Below are 12,544 nucleotides of genomic sequence, written 5' to 3' on the forward strand. Positions count from 1 at the left end.
TAACGACAAAAAATCTTAACTATAAGCGTGCAATTTTGTACGTTTTCGTTCGGCTGTTATAGTGGAACGGTGAAAGCCTACTTCTTCAGTGAAGTGAAATAAAACGCTCAGACTCCAAATGCTCAGACTCCACACGCTTTGTCCATGTCTGGTGCACACCTCGTGGCTTCCGCCGATGAAAAGACTATTAAAGAACAGCAAACGCTCCGTAGGTATCAAGTGCGACGACATCTTTAAATGGTCGCATGACGACGATTTTGTTTGCATCTGTGATTGGCTGGCGAAGTAAAAACCCCGCGCCACAGAGTGTGCCTTGGTTGCAAACTGCTGTCTGTTTAAAGTTGTATCCTACTATAATATAGGTCGTGTCCGAATCCAGCACCTAACGAGCGTTTCCTCGGAGGCTATGCTTTTGCAGATTGCGGCACGCGCCGGAATCGGTTGCAGCAGCCGGAAATCTGGTCATGGTGGTCGCCATGTTTTGGACATAAATTTTTTGTCTACTGGAGCTGCAAGTGGCTGCAAGGGATGCGGTTCGGACAGCGTAGGAATGATGGGTAATGCGTGAAGTTGCCTTAACTTCCGTCTATCTGGCTTCGAATGGGCTTTGTGAATTCGCATATTTCACCGCGTGTTCAGCGAAATACTGCTCTGCAAATGCAACGTTCCACAATGTTTACGCGTGTGCAGAACCAATTACTTCCTCGCTGTGTTTAGGGAAGAAAAGATTGTTTCGGAAGCTTTAGAAAAGTTCAAAGGTAATAAATAACGCCATAAGAACGTCTTGAGCCACGAGCCGGAATATTATTGACAAATCGACTGTGCTAGCCATCGTTATTACAGAGCGCCGAAGGCTCCCCCTAGTAATTATTGTAAGCAAATCAGTGGTGGGAATGACGGATATTCCATTTCATTCGTCAAAGAAATTAATGCAAAAATGTTTGAATTTCGCGCCTAAACCGCACCGTCGTCGCGCAACTGTGACTTCATGCTTTTGAATGCATATCCGTGCATTTCAGCCTCTTTCGTGCTGAAATATTTATCAGAATGTGTCAGGCTTTATCCTTCGTTTCTTTAGAACGTAATGTAATCCTTACGTGTGTAGGTAAGCAACGGAACAGGATCGCCCAGACTCTGTCAAAATCCATGACTTCACGGGGATCTAGTGCAGTGACACTTAAAAAGGTTTTGATTAAATTTTTAGTGTTTTTCGTGTGTGAATATGAGGCACGCCGTAGTGGTAGACTCCGGATCAATTTCGCCCACCTGGGGTTCTTTAACGTGCCCCGATGTACGGGACACGGCCGTTTTTGCATTTCGCGCCCACCGAAATGCAGCCGCCGGGATTCGATCCCGCGACCTCTTACTTATCAGCGCAACACTATGGCCGTATAGCCGCCACGGTGAGTGGCTTCAAGATGGCCTGCAACAGTGACACGCATCTGTTCACGGAAAGGGCAACCTTCTTTTTTATTTGTTTTAAATTGCACGAGCGCAATTTTGCCGATCTAATTCAAATCATTGTTCCTCCTTATGGCGATGCCAAATCTATTGCATTGTCTTGGGCGCATCCAGCGGGTTTACATATTGCGTAAAGCCGAGCATGCCTATTAACCCTGAAAGCCCTTTATTCAATGCCGCAGTTGCTCTGACGCGTGTATAGCTTGCGCGCGTTCGTCTTTCTGCAGCGCCGGCGAAGGTGAAACGCATTAGTCACGGAATTTCTGCATGCAGTTCTAAATGCGTCGTGATGTCGGTGTCCCTCGGCCGTTGATGTCCGATCTCGTTTGGAGCGATCGGACCGTGAATGCACTTGGGTGCGTTCGCATGCGTGAGCTACAAGGACGCCCTCTCTCTCTCTTTTTCTCTCTGCACAACTGTACAGCGCTGCATGATGAAATTTTTCCGCTCCACTGAAGGCGCGACAGTTTCTCGTGCCGTTCGAGTTCCAGTTATCGCGCGTTGGGTCGCGCTCGCATTAGAACCTGCAATACAAGATTCCTTAACTGACATATTCGCAAAGAAACGCGCAATGTCGTTTATTGTATGCGTGTACCTGTATTTGCATGCGCGTGAGTGATACTTCGAACGAGCTTGGCTGCGGAATGACGGGCGCAACGTTTTGCAAAAGGCTTACATAGAGTACTTTCGAAAACGAGAATTTTCCACATTTATAGTTTAATTTTTTTTCGTCAGCGTTGATAACCGATCGCGCGCCAGCAGAGTTTTGAAAATAGGGAGAGAGCAGCTGATGGGTCTTGAAGGCCTGAAGCTGAGGCACTTCATGTATACAGCAGCAACGAGCATATCTATATATTCAAAGAAAGCGGCACTGGATGCATGATACCCAATAAGATAGCCGAACAGAATTTTAGCTTTTGTTACTTTTCTTTTAATTCCCTTAACCGTCGGCAGCACAGACATTAGTTACATCTGGCACGTCCATAAAACGCGCCTGACTGACTTTATGCGGTCACTCATGTGTCACAATTGTCACAGCATAATAAATTGAACCTCGCGCTCCTACTGAAGTCGCTCCCTCGAACTACCTCTACGTCGAGACACCTCCGTAACCCTTTCCCTCAGTCACTGTGCCGCTTGAAACAACTCGCAAGGTTTCGTCTAGTTGGCGCCTATCCATTCGGGACAAGCGGGCCAAACGATCGTACAGGTTTATGTCACCGGTCTTGTCGTCTCTCCTCGGACATTACAAATCCAGAAATCGCACGTCATAATCGCAATCGCGGGTTAGAAAAAATGCAAGTGGAAGACTTCCTTCCATCCGACGGGTACGTAACTTCACAGAAGCAGGCGTCGAAACACGAACCCGTGTAGTTAGGAGGAAGAATGCGGGGCGAGTTATTGCTTAGGAGGAGAGAGTCACCGAGCGGCGCGTTAGATTGCGCCATCTCGCATAATGGCCGCGTTCTCGCAGTGTTTCCAGGAAAGCAGACGGCGTTACAGAAAGGGTCGGCAGCAGGAAGAACGGACTGCGCAAATCTGTAGGCAATGACGTCATTTAATGAACGGGAACAAACTGCAAAGGGGAGGGAAAAAAGAAGATTGATAGAAAAATACCAATAATAATAAAACAAGACTGCGTTTAACTTGCCGCACATCCATACTTAACGCATCATTTCGTTCGCGCAGCTCTGCAGGTATAGCTCTCGGTCACAGAGAAAGGGGGCGCACCACGCCTACACAGACGAAAACGGACCACTGTGTACATTCCCACATTGAAGACGCCCCCGGCCTTCTATATATATTTCTCTCTCTGGTGACACCACGCCCATCGCTGGACGCTCGAAGGAGCACCGCATTCCTCTGGTTTTTCCCCTGTCCAGGGCGATTACAGAGTTGACTGCGTTCTCCCCATCACCGTCAGAGCCGGTTTACGTCGGTTTGCGTGCCATCCTCAGACTCGCACACTCGTTCGCGTGCACCCAGAAACCGCGCTGGCGGTGCGGCGTTACGGAACCGTTCTACAGCTCCAGACGCGGACAATTTCCGAACCGCGCTTGCGTAAGCGCACGCGCACGCACGCACGCACGCACGGACAGACACACACACAAACACGCGCGTATAACTCTTTACCTCCACAAGACAACGGACGGCGGGAAAACGTGTTCCTGAGCGCGGATCGTTCTAGAACGGAATGTGCGTGTCCGCAGCCTACCTGATACATACTTTCGAAATGTGGATCCTGTGTATTTAGGAATCACCCGCGCGACCCTTGCGTGGCGGCGCGATCTCGTATAGTGGCGCGGATAACTGGAAAGCTCGATCGTATACCGCAAGAATGCGAAAAAGAACGGCTTTGTTGTCGGAAGAGGATTGCGAGCTAGGAAGAAACACCTATTCGAGTGTTATTTCGCTCGATCCCTCTTTCTTTCTTTCGTAAACGAAGCTGGTTTTGGTTCTCGAGTCATCGAAATTCCTGCAACCCGGAGATCCGTTGCTCTTTGTAAGCGCTCTTCATAACTTATCATTTACGTCGTCAGGCCAACAAACCGCTGACGGATTTGCCGTCACTGAGCACCGAAGCCGGCAGCGGTTCGAGGACTGATGGAAATTTCTTGGGTTCCGCTTGTGTGAGAGCGAAGGCGTTGCACGACAAGCGTCGGCGCGCGCACGGTTACGGACGCGGAAGTTCCTCATAGTTGCGTCATCGCAATGCGGGCGACTTGACGAGCAGCGATTGCGTCCACTCGTTAAACGTCGACGCGAAACAAAGTATCCGTACCCCCGTAACTTATATTCCCTGCCGGTTTTGCCACGCGAAAACGTCACTGCGTGCTTATGCTACAGATCTTACCCCTTCAACGCTTTGGCGTTGTTTCAATCTTTGCACACGACGAGAGCTGTCAGGAGATGGGCGGCTAAATTTCTCGCGCTACGCCCATAAATCATACGTTTCTTTTTTATTCCACTTCGAAGGCGGCAATTTCCAGGAACAGGCGTGTGTCTCCAACCTTGGCTCGATACGTGCGCGCGTTGTACGCGGCACGGCGCCAGCTTTACTCGCATCGTGACGTCACCGCGTGAGGAGCTTTGTTGGCAGACGGCGTTGCGTGAGAAGCAGACGACGAGGGGCGGGTGCAGACGACACGACTTCCTTTTCCATTATTTTTGGCGGAGCCCACACTTGTGGCTGATTCTTGGCAGTGGGTACAAAACGGCGATTAAATCGGCATGAATGAGCGTTAACGCGAAGAAGAGAGAGAGAGAGAGAAGCCACCAAGCCACCCGTGTGGAAGTAAGAAAATCAAGGCCTTCGTCCGGGGTGCCTGCCCTTCATGCCTTTATTTCGAGAGCTGCCCGTACTTGACACAATTAGTATACACATAGAAATGCTGCAGGCGCAACGGGTTCCGTCTGGAGCGAAGCGTCTGCGAAACGCGATATCTCTACAACAGAAGGCCACCTTTAAGGGACATCAAATAGAGTTTCGGCCTTTGTGACAATCAAGGACACGCCCTCTGTCATATACGCGATCCTCGGGCATGGAAAATGTTGCTCGAGTTAACCGCTAAGCATGCAGACAGGAGTTCGGTTTAGAATATGTTTGAAATGAGTGCGGGTGCCACATTTCCGAGCAGAAGCACGGTGTACAAGTCAACTTCTACTGTACATATACGTCGACGTTCTCTTTAAATAAGCATTTACGAAAGTGGCACATAGATCAAATAGTGATTTGATGTTAATGGTATCGCGTGCAGATAGTTAGGCGTTGCTAATGCATTGAGTGCGCTGCCTGGCTCGCGAAGCCCTAACTTTTGTAAGCGGTCACCATACAGACGACGCCTCGGGAATGTAAGCTTCCAATACAGAAATAACCAGTCTGCTGCGTTTTTTTTTTTTCAGCGGACACTAGTAGTACGACATTGTCTGCATCGTTGCGGACGATAATTCACACGGCACACGCAGCATGACATGCCGACGTATACGCAAGCGGACGTCGATATCAAGACGCAAAAGTGAGATAAGAGCCTTATAAACGCCGTTGTAAAAGTTTTGCAGTGTTCGCATCGACTTTTTGTTGCACTCAATAGATCTTCAACTGAGAGACAACGGAGTATCACGTGTTACTTTTGCTAGGAAGCGTTTCTTGTTCACTTGAGCGTGCAGGGCCGAGTGACACTCTCTTGAGCAGACCCCCCCGTACCCCCCCACCAAGCGATAAACTAGTACCTAGTCGCTTTGTTGTAGATGTGTAAACAGCTCTCTTCTTTACACGATATCCATCTCTGCTTGGCTCTCTACCTTTCGTTCTACTTCAACACTCCTCCCAACTACCGACCGTTCAGGTATCAGCAGACAGATCCAGCGATGGAAAAAGTAATTTCCTTCCATTCCTTTATTGGTGATACCTATTTCCATAAATAACCAGATTAGTACTTCTTCAGTTGAGCTAAACGAATCGCGTCCAACGTGTTCCATGCTCGACGTGTCACTTTTAACGAGATGACGCGTGAACCTTTCAAATCTGCCACGCGCGTTTTGTTTATGTCACATGTTGCTGGCAGGCGAAAAAAGAAAAAAAGAAAGAAGAAGAAAAGAACTGCTCTCGCCTGCGTGCCGGCCGTTGACCTCCTTAAAAAACATGCGGCGACGCATTATCCTGCCTTCGCTGTTAGTTTGTGACGCGCACTTTGACTCCGGCTTCACACGTTAGGGTATGTTGCCCCCGTGCATAGCACAACATCCGGCGTTCCGGATCGCATTTCGCGAGCGCTCCGACCGGCGATATTGAAAAGCGGAACGCCATCACACGTAGTGTATAGCGCGATGTCAACGGTCACGCGTATATGCCGAACTTGCGAAACAGACACTTTTTTGACGGCGCTCTTTCTCCTCCGTTAATGTGGCTCTGTCGTCTGCGTCGCTCATAAACAAAGCGCCCTTGAATCTCTTTTAAGTACTTCGTCGCTCCTCGTGTACGAAAACATTAGCCATGCTGCTAGTGCACAATCGAAACGTGCCTATTATTACGGTGTTTTCTACCAAATTTACTAGAGTAAACTGGTTCTAGTGCCTACAGGAGCTGCAAGTACTACAAAAGTAGCTATAGAAAATTTCGTGCGATTTTATTGAGTATTTGACACTGTTGTTTACTTTCTATTGAGATGCAGTTGAATTCACTCTAGTACCATCTCAAGAGTTATCGATCATTGGCCTCATATCAAATTGAATTGAATCGAATTCTGGAGGTATGAGTGCTAAAACCACGATATGACTATGAGGCACGCCGTCGTGAGGGACTACAGATTAATTTTGGCCACCTGTGGATCTTTACCGTGCTTCCTACGCAGAGGACATGGGCGTTTTTTTGTTTTCTTCTTTTAAACATTTTGCCGCCCGTCGGAATGCGGCCACCGCGGCCGGGATTCAATTGCGCTAGGTCTCATGCCAAATACAACAGGAAAGTAAGTGTTAAACTGAAAGCATGAAACCTGATCCAACTTCAACGTACTGGGACAGCAACCAAAAATAACGATCATAAAACTATGGTGGCTGCAGTTCAGTTACTGCACTCTTCGCGATAACTGTCTGATCATTGTATTTCAATACGAAGGGACACGCCACGAGACAACCGAAGTCTGCAACCAGATCGTTTATGCAGCTGTACCAATCCGACCAACACACGTGACGAATTTCAACACATTGGCGCGCCTGCGAACTATCCTATACATCCTGACGGAGCCAAGGATGCAACTACATAAAGACGATCCAATCCGAGAAGATGTGGCAACTTCGCATTCAATCACCGCGTTGGCGAAGCGCAATCCACGCGTGTATATAACCTCGCGAGGGCAACTCGACCGGGACTTGACGCGGGCGGGTGGTGTGATCGTAACGGCACACCAAGCTCAGAGCAGCCACACGCGGAGAGTCGTCCACCTTTCAAGCCACTGTACAGTTCGCGAGAGCGCGTATGCCAGATCCGGTGAACAATGGATCACACAACTGACTCATGCGACGACCGTGACCGGCGGCCGGGCTTCAAGGCTGCGTGAAGGCCATGATTTGTATAAGGCGTGAGCAAAAAGTAAAACGGCTTCCCGTCGCTGGCGTCGCAGCTGCACTCTAACGGCAAACGTCGGTGTTCTTTGTTATTTTGGGCACAGTGCCCCCCCCCCTCCCCGCCCTTTAAGAAAGAAACTTACTAGTGGGCACACTGGCGCAAGTGTATACGAGAGAGGGAGAAGGAAAGGGAGGGAAGTTAACCAGACTGAGTCCAATTTGCTACCCCACACGTGGGGAGGGGAATGGGGAGTGAAAGAGAGAGAGAGAAAACATGAGTCTATACCGCACTTTCACATGCACTAAGTTATGTGTAGAATGTCTATAGTGGGGCACTAAAGTCTGTTGCCTTCAGGTAGTAAAGAAGCGCTCGAACTGCTTTCTGGGCTAATGAACTGTGAGGCCAGGCTCCCAAGATCTTTGCTTCTGTAAATGGAGTCGATATTCCGCCACACCAGCACTGTTATCTCTACAAGTGCGGGGCAGCTCAGCTGTGCTATCGCAATGACGGATTTGCAGTAACTCGGTCCTTCTAGCATCGAACGACCCTGCGACTTTGGCATGCCGGTAACGTTCAACAAAACATTACTTTATAAACGCAATGATACAGATTGGTTATGCGTGGTCAGCGCTTTCGCGTGTTTAGAAAAAAAGAAACATTGCTGTGAAATTTGAAAAGATGGAGTAATGAACACATTTACGATAACGTCTGAAGACATAAGTCCGAAGACTGTAGGCAAACTCACGCGTGATATCCATTACTCCCACGGTATATATACAGCAGAAATAGCGCAACGCGATAGTCTTCTCTAATCAGTAGGAAACTCGTATATTTTCGAGTGTTACCTGATAACCAAACATTGCCACAGACTACCGAGAGGTATACGCATCGGAGATCAATCATGGTTACTCAACTAAACAGATAAGCCATGGATAGATAGTGGTAGCCGAGGGTGGACCACAACTAATTTTTTTCGGTGCACTATAGCAAGAGAACGACGTTAGTAGTTAATCCCGCTTTGTGCAAGTCGGTCTCATTTGCAACGACGGGCGTCCCTTTTTCGCAAGCGCTCACAGCTCTAAAGCCATGTCTTGAGTGACTGAGACGGCTTGAGAAAAGACGGATAATATTAAATAACGGGGCTGGAACTATAGAAGTGATGGAACACACCATAATTTTGCCTGGGACGTCGCTGCCCCATAAACTGAGCAGCTTCGATGCTGTTGTTCTCCACAAAATAGGCATCGAAGCCTGGGCTGGTTTTTAAGAACAACTTGTGGCTGCTTCGCGGCGTGCGTCCATGATCAGGTACTGTACCTCTCGTGCCTTGTTATCAGCTTATAATCTTCTCTTTTTTGGGGGGGAGGGGGAGGGGGGATGATACGGAGATGCATGCAGGGACACTTGGTATAACTTAGGCTGTAGCGACGCCTTCATCCACCTCTGCACAGGAAGCCTAGTAAACGGCGATAACTTACAGGGAAGCGTTTGCAACGTTCCATGTAAGCTATATACGTGCGCCTTGCGAACTCCTATAGTCTCCATATCCGCGCAACAACGCCCCCTTTCTTACCAACTTCCAACTATGAACACGCACTTTTTGGTGCGAAGCCCATTCGCTTTGGAAGCTCCACATACCTGTTGCTGTGGGAAACTATTGAGTCCGATTCCGGCCGCCGAGTTGATCTCGATGCGATTAGGGATGCCAGAAATGAGAGGCTGGAGAAGGGAGGTCTCCTTCGGAAATGAACGGGATAATCCAACTCAGAAGCTATGCGGGTGGGTTTGGTGGGTCTGGGGAACGGGTGAAACAAAAAAAGAGGAAACAAAAGAACGGGAGAAACAAATTAAAAGAAGGAACAAAACAAAAAAAGATAACGGGTGCAGTACAAAAGGGACTCAATGTCGAGGGTAAAATGAGATGGGTAATGAATCCGTTTCTGGCGAAATCGATGCAAGACTATAGTATACACTGTGGCACATTTGTGCTACCGCGTTCTCGTGGTCTACATGTACACTATATATAGAATATAGAAGGTCTGGCAACTTCATTGTGCGGGAATAACGTGTTCATTCTAAATTTAATTAAATTCTCGAGTCATATTATACTCTCCGACGATATACAGTCGGCGTCGAAAGATTACAGACCGCAGAACCCGAGAAAAAGTTCGATCTTTCTGCAGCATGGGCACACAGCCTATAGAGTTTTGACTTCCAGTTTCTACTACATTAGCCAAACTCACGCCTGAAACTCAACTGCATTTCAACACATTCTTATAGGAGGCATCGAACACTCAGTGGGAACACAACATACTTTCTATAACGACTTTTGTAAAGAGTACTATAGGTGACTAACATAGCGCTGTACGGTTCTACTGGCTACGCTCACAAAGTGCTCGGATATTCAACGTAAAGCTCAGAAAGGGACATGAATATATATGAAGCATTCACTGCCGCATGAAGAAGTTACTGTAGTCGGTGACAACCTAACAAACGCAGTGGCGAATACACCACCGTCCATATCGAAAAGAATTCACGTAGGTACGCCAGCCGTTACGTTCGCCCATTTCCGTGACGTCACGGCCGATTTCCCTCAATATCTGCGTCCATCTGGAACAATGTTTAGGAGGGCAGAAACACAAAGGACAGGTGCAGCGGAGCTTGTGCTGAATTATTATGTAGCTTGACACATAGTTTAGTACTCTTTAAGCTCAATAAAGGAAACGTTTATGGAAAACAAAGACGTAAGCAAGTTTAGCTTATACTTTCCTTGACGGCGCGCCAAGGTTCTGCGTAGCTGTGCATACAGCAGATTTCCTTAATACGAACTCTGTTAACACTATATGATAAGTTGAATAAATCGTGAAGCCTTTGTTTAGTTTTTCAAACATGCAGCTCCCTTCTCTTAAACTGAACATTTGATAAGAGGATCCGATTTCTGAGAGCTATCAGGTTTGGCTGAAGTAGAGCAGAAGTAGGATAGGGCTCATGTGGGATCCATACAGGGACCAATGGATCCTACATAGGCCTTAGTGCCTCTGATACTTGTACGAACCTACTCTACATTCAGGAACGTAGGAAGTGGACATGGAGCATGGTAATGGTAAATGCAAAGAGGCATGCATACCTTTTTTTTTTTTCGCTTCCGCGCACGATTACAACTGCCCCGTTCAAGCCAACACGTAGCATCGAACAACGGGGCCACCATTCGGCAGCGGTGTCACACGCGCGAGATAGCGTTAACTCCCTTCCACACCTGTCACGGTTCCTTTAGCAGCAGTAGTAAGCGGTACAGCCTAGAGCAGTGCACAACACACCATCGGGGAGGGAGGGGGAAAGGGGGAAGCGGTGCGGAAGTGACGGGTCGTATGCTCTCAGCGTGCACGTAGGGGTAGGTCACCCGAATGAATGGGAGCGAGGTTGGGGTGGTTCGGGGAGAGGGGTGTACGCACGTCGAAGCACGTATGCGCAGGCCGAAACAAGGCAAATGCGCAGCAAAAAAACGTAAACGGTTCCGCTTGATGGCGGGAATTGAGGCAATTCAAGAAGCATCACGCACCGATTCAGTCCACGGCGAGGAGCAGTGGGAGGGGTGGGGATGACCACAGGTTTCACACCAACGGCAGCAGCGGCAGGCAGCAGGTAGAGGGATGGGGAGAACTAAACGGGGGAGGTGGCGGGCAAAACCAGGCCAAAAGAACACAGAGCGCAAGCGCTCGCGTCGTAATGCCAATAAATACACCGTCGCAAGTAGCAGATACCCCCACAGCTGCTGGGTCTCTTCCTTTCCTTTCTCCTTGAAACGGCGGGTGTGGTCTTTGCACAGCGGTAGTGCGGTCTCCGTCAGGCACTCGAGGGGGGCCTCGCTTTTTTATCTCCAGTGCGTGTGGTGGCCCTTTTTCTTTACGACGACTTCGACGGCTGAAAGTACGCGCCAGTCATGCCACGCTTATATTTTCCGCCTCGGAGGGGGCGTGGTAGCAGCGAGAGGGGGGCTCGCCCGGCGCTCGCTGCTCCTATTGGTCGCGAGTGCGGGCGTCGGCCCAGACGTCACCGGGGAGTTGGGGTCACATGGGATGCTACGTGCGGTCTGACTACCCCCCTCCCAACGAGCTCACGCACCTGCAACGAGGGAGAAGATTGTTGCACTGCTTGTGCTCGCGTAGTTTTCCTCGTTTCTTCATACGCTCTTGTCTCGACGGTAACTTCTTATTTTTCCTCTTGTGACCGCTACAGGCATCGTACGTCTCTCTCTCTCTATCTCTCTCTCACGCGCGTTTCTTCATTCTAGAAGTGGCTGATGAAAGAACGGTGAAGAGCTGAGGCAACGTCGTACGTCTCTCTCTCTATCTCTTTCTCACACGCGTTTCTTGATTCTAGAAGTGGCTGATGAAAGAACGGCGAAGAGCTGAGGCAACTGGCGACACAGCACCGCCACTCCACCATACTTTAATTTTTACTTACTATTTCATTCTTTTTTTTCATATCTCTCACTGTAGGTCTTTCCCGTGCAACCTCAAATTACGTGCGTCGACGACCTCCTCCCTCAAACTCACGTGTTTCCATTCTTTAGGCCCCCGAACTACTACTCACACACACACACACACACACACACACACACACACACACACCATCCGCGATGTCACTTGCCCACCCATACAACCAACCCATCTCTCGCATATGCAAGCTTTCTAAACAGGCTACCACCATCTATTTTGCCTTCTGATCGGCGCGCTTATTTCTTTTCGGATTCGTTCTGTCGCTACCGAACCTGCCTACTCCTTGTTTTCATTTTGCCGTGCTATTCCTTACACAGGGGGCTAGATTCTCTCTCTCTCTCTCTCTCTCTCTCTCTCTCTCATTTGTGGTTATTCTGGCTTCTTTTCGAGACTCGGCTCTGAGGAGATGGAATGCGCGATGGGCTCCTGAAAGGAATGCGCCGCACTCTAGCGCGGTAGCGGGAGGGGGAATCGGTATGGGGTGATCGGGTGGGGTACTTAAGGGGGCCGCCTCTGCTGT

At 49.0% G+C, this 12,544-nt stretch overlaps 1 protein-coding gene across 5 annotated transcripts in view; it reads right to left on the reverse strand.

Moving 5' to 3' along the window:
* Nucleotides 1-12,544, reverse strand: part of LOC142560263 (crustacean hyperglycemic hormone-like) — an 88,377-nt gene that overhangs the window by 14,535 nt on the left and 61,298 nt on the right. The window contains exons 1-2 of one of the 5 annotated variants that reach the window (XM_075672223.1): nt 11,287-11,441; nt 9,164-9,319 (exon numbers count right to left, since the gene is read on the reverse strand). The exons of 2 other annotated variants lie outside the window; for them this stretch is intronic. The gene's annotated coding sequence lies outside the window, so the exon portion shown is untranslated. Of the gene's footprint in view, nt 1-9,163; nt 9,320-11,084; nt 11,442-12,544 lie in introns of those variants that run through there. 2 more of the 5 variants (XM_075672222.1, XM_075672224.1) reach the window with 2 other exon arrangements.

The sequence above is a fragment of the Dermacentor variabilis genome, chromosome 10, assembly GCF_050947875.1.
Source record: "Dermacentor variabilis isolate Ectoservices chromosome 10, ASM5094787v1, whole genome shotgun sequence".
NCBI lineage: Eukaryota > Metazoa > Arthropoda > Arachnida > Ixodida > Ixodidae > Dermacentor > Dermacentor variabilis.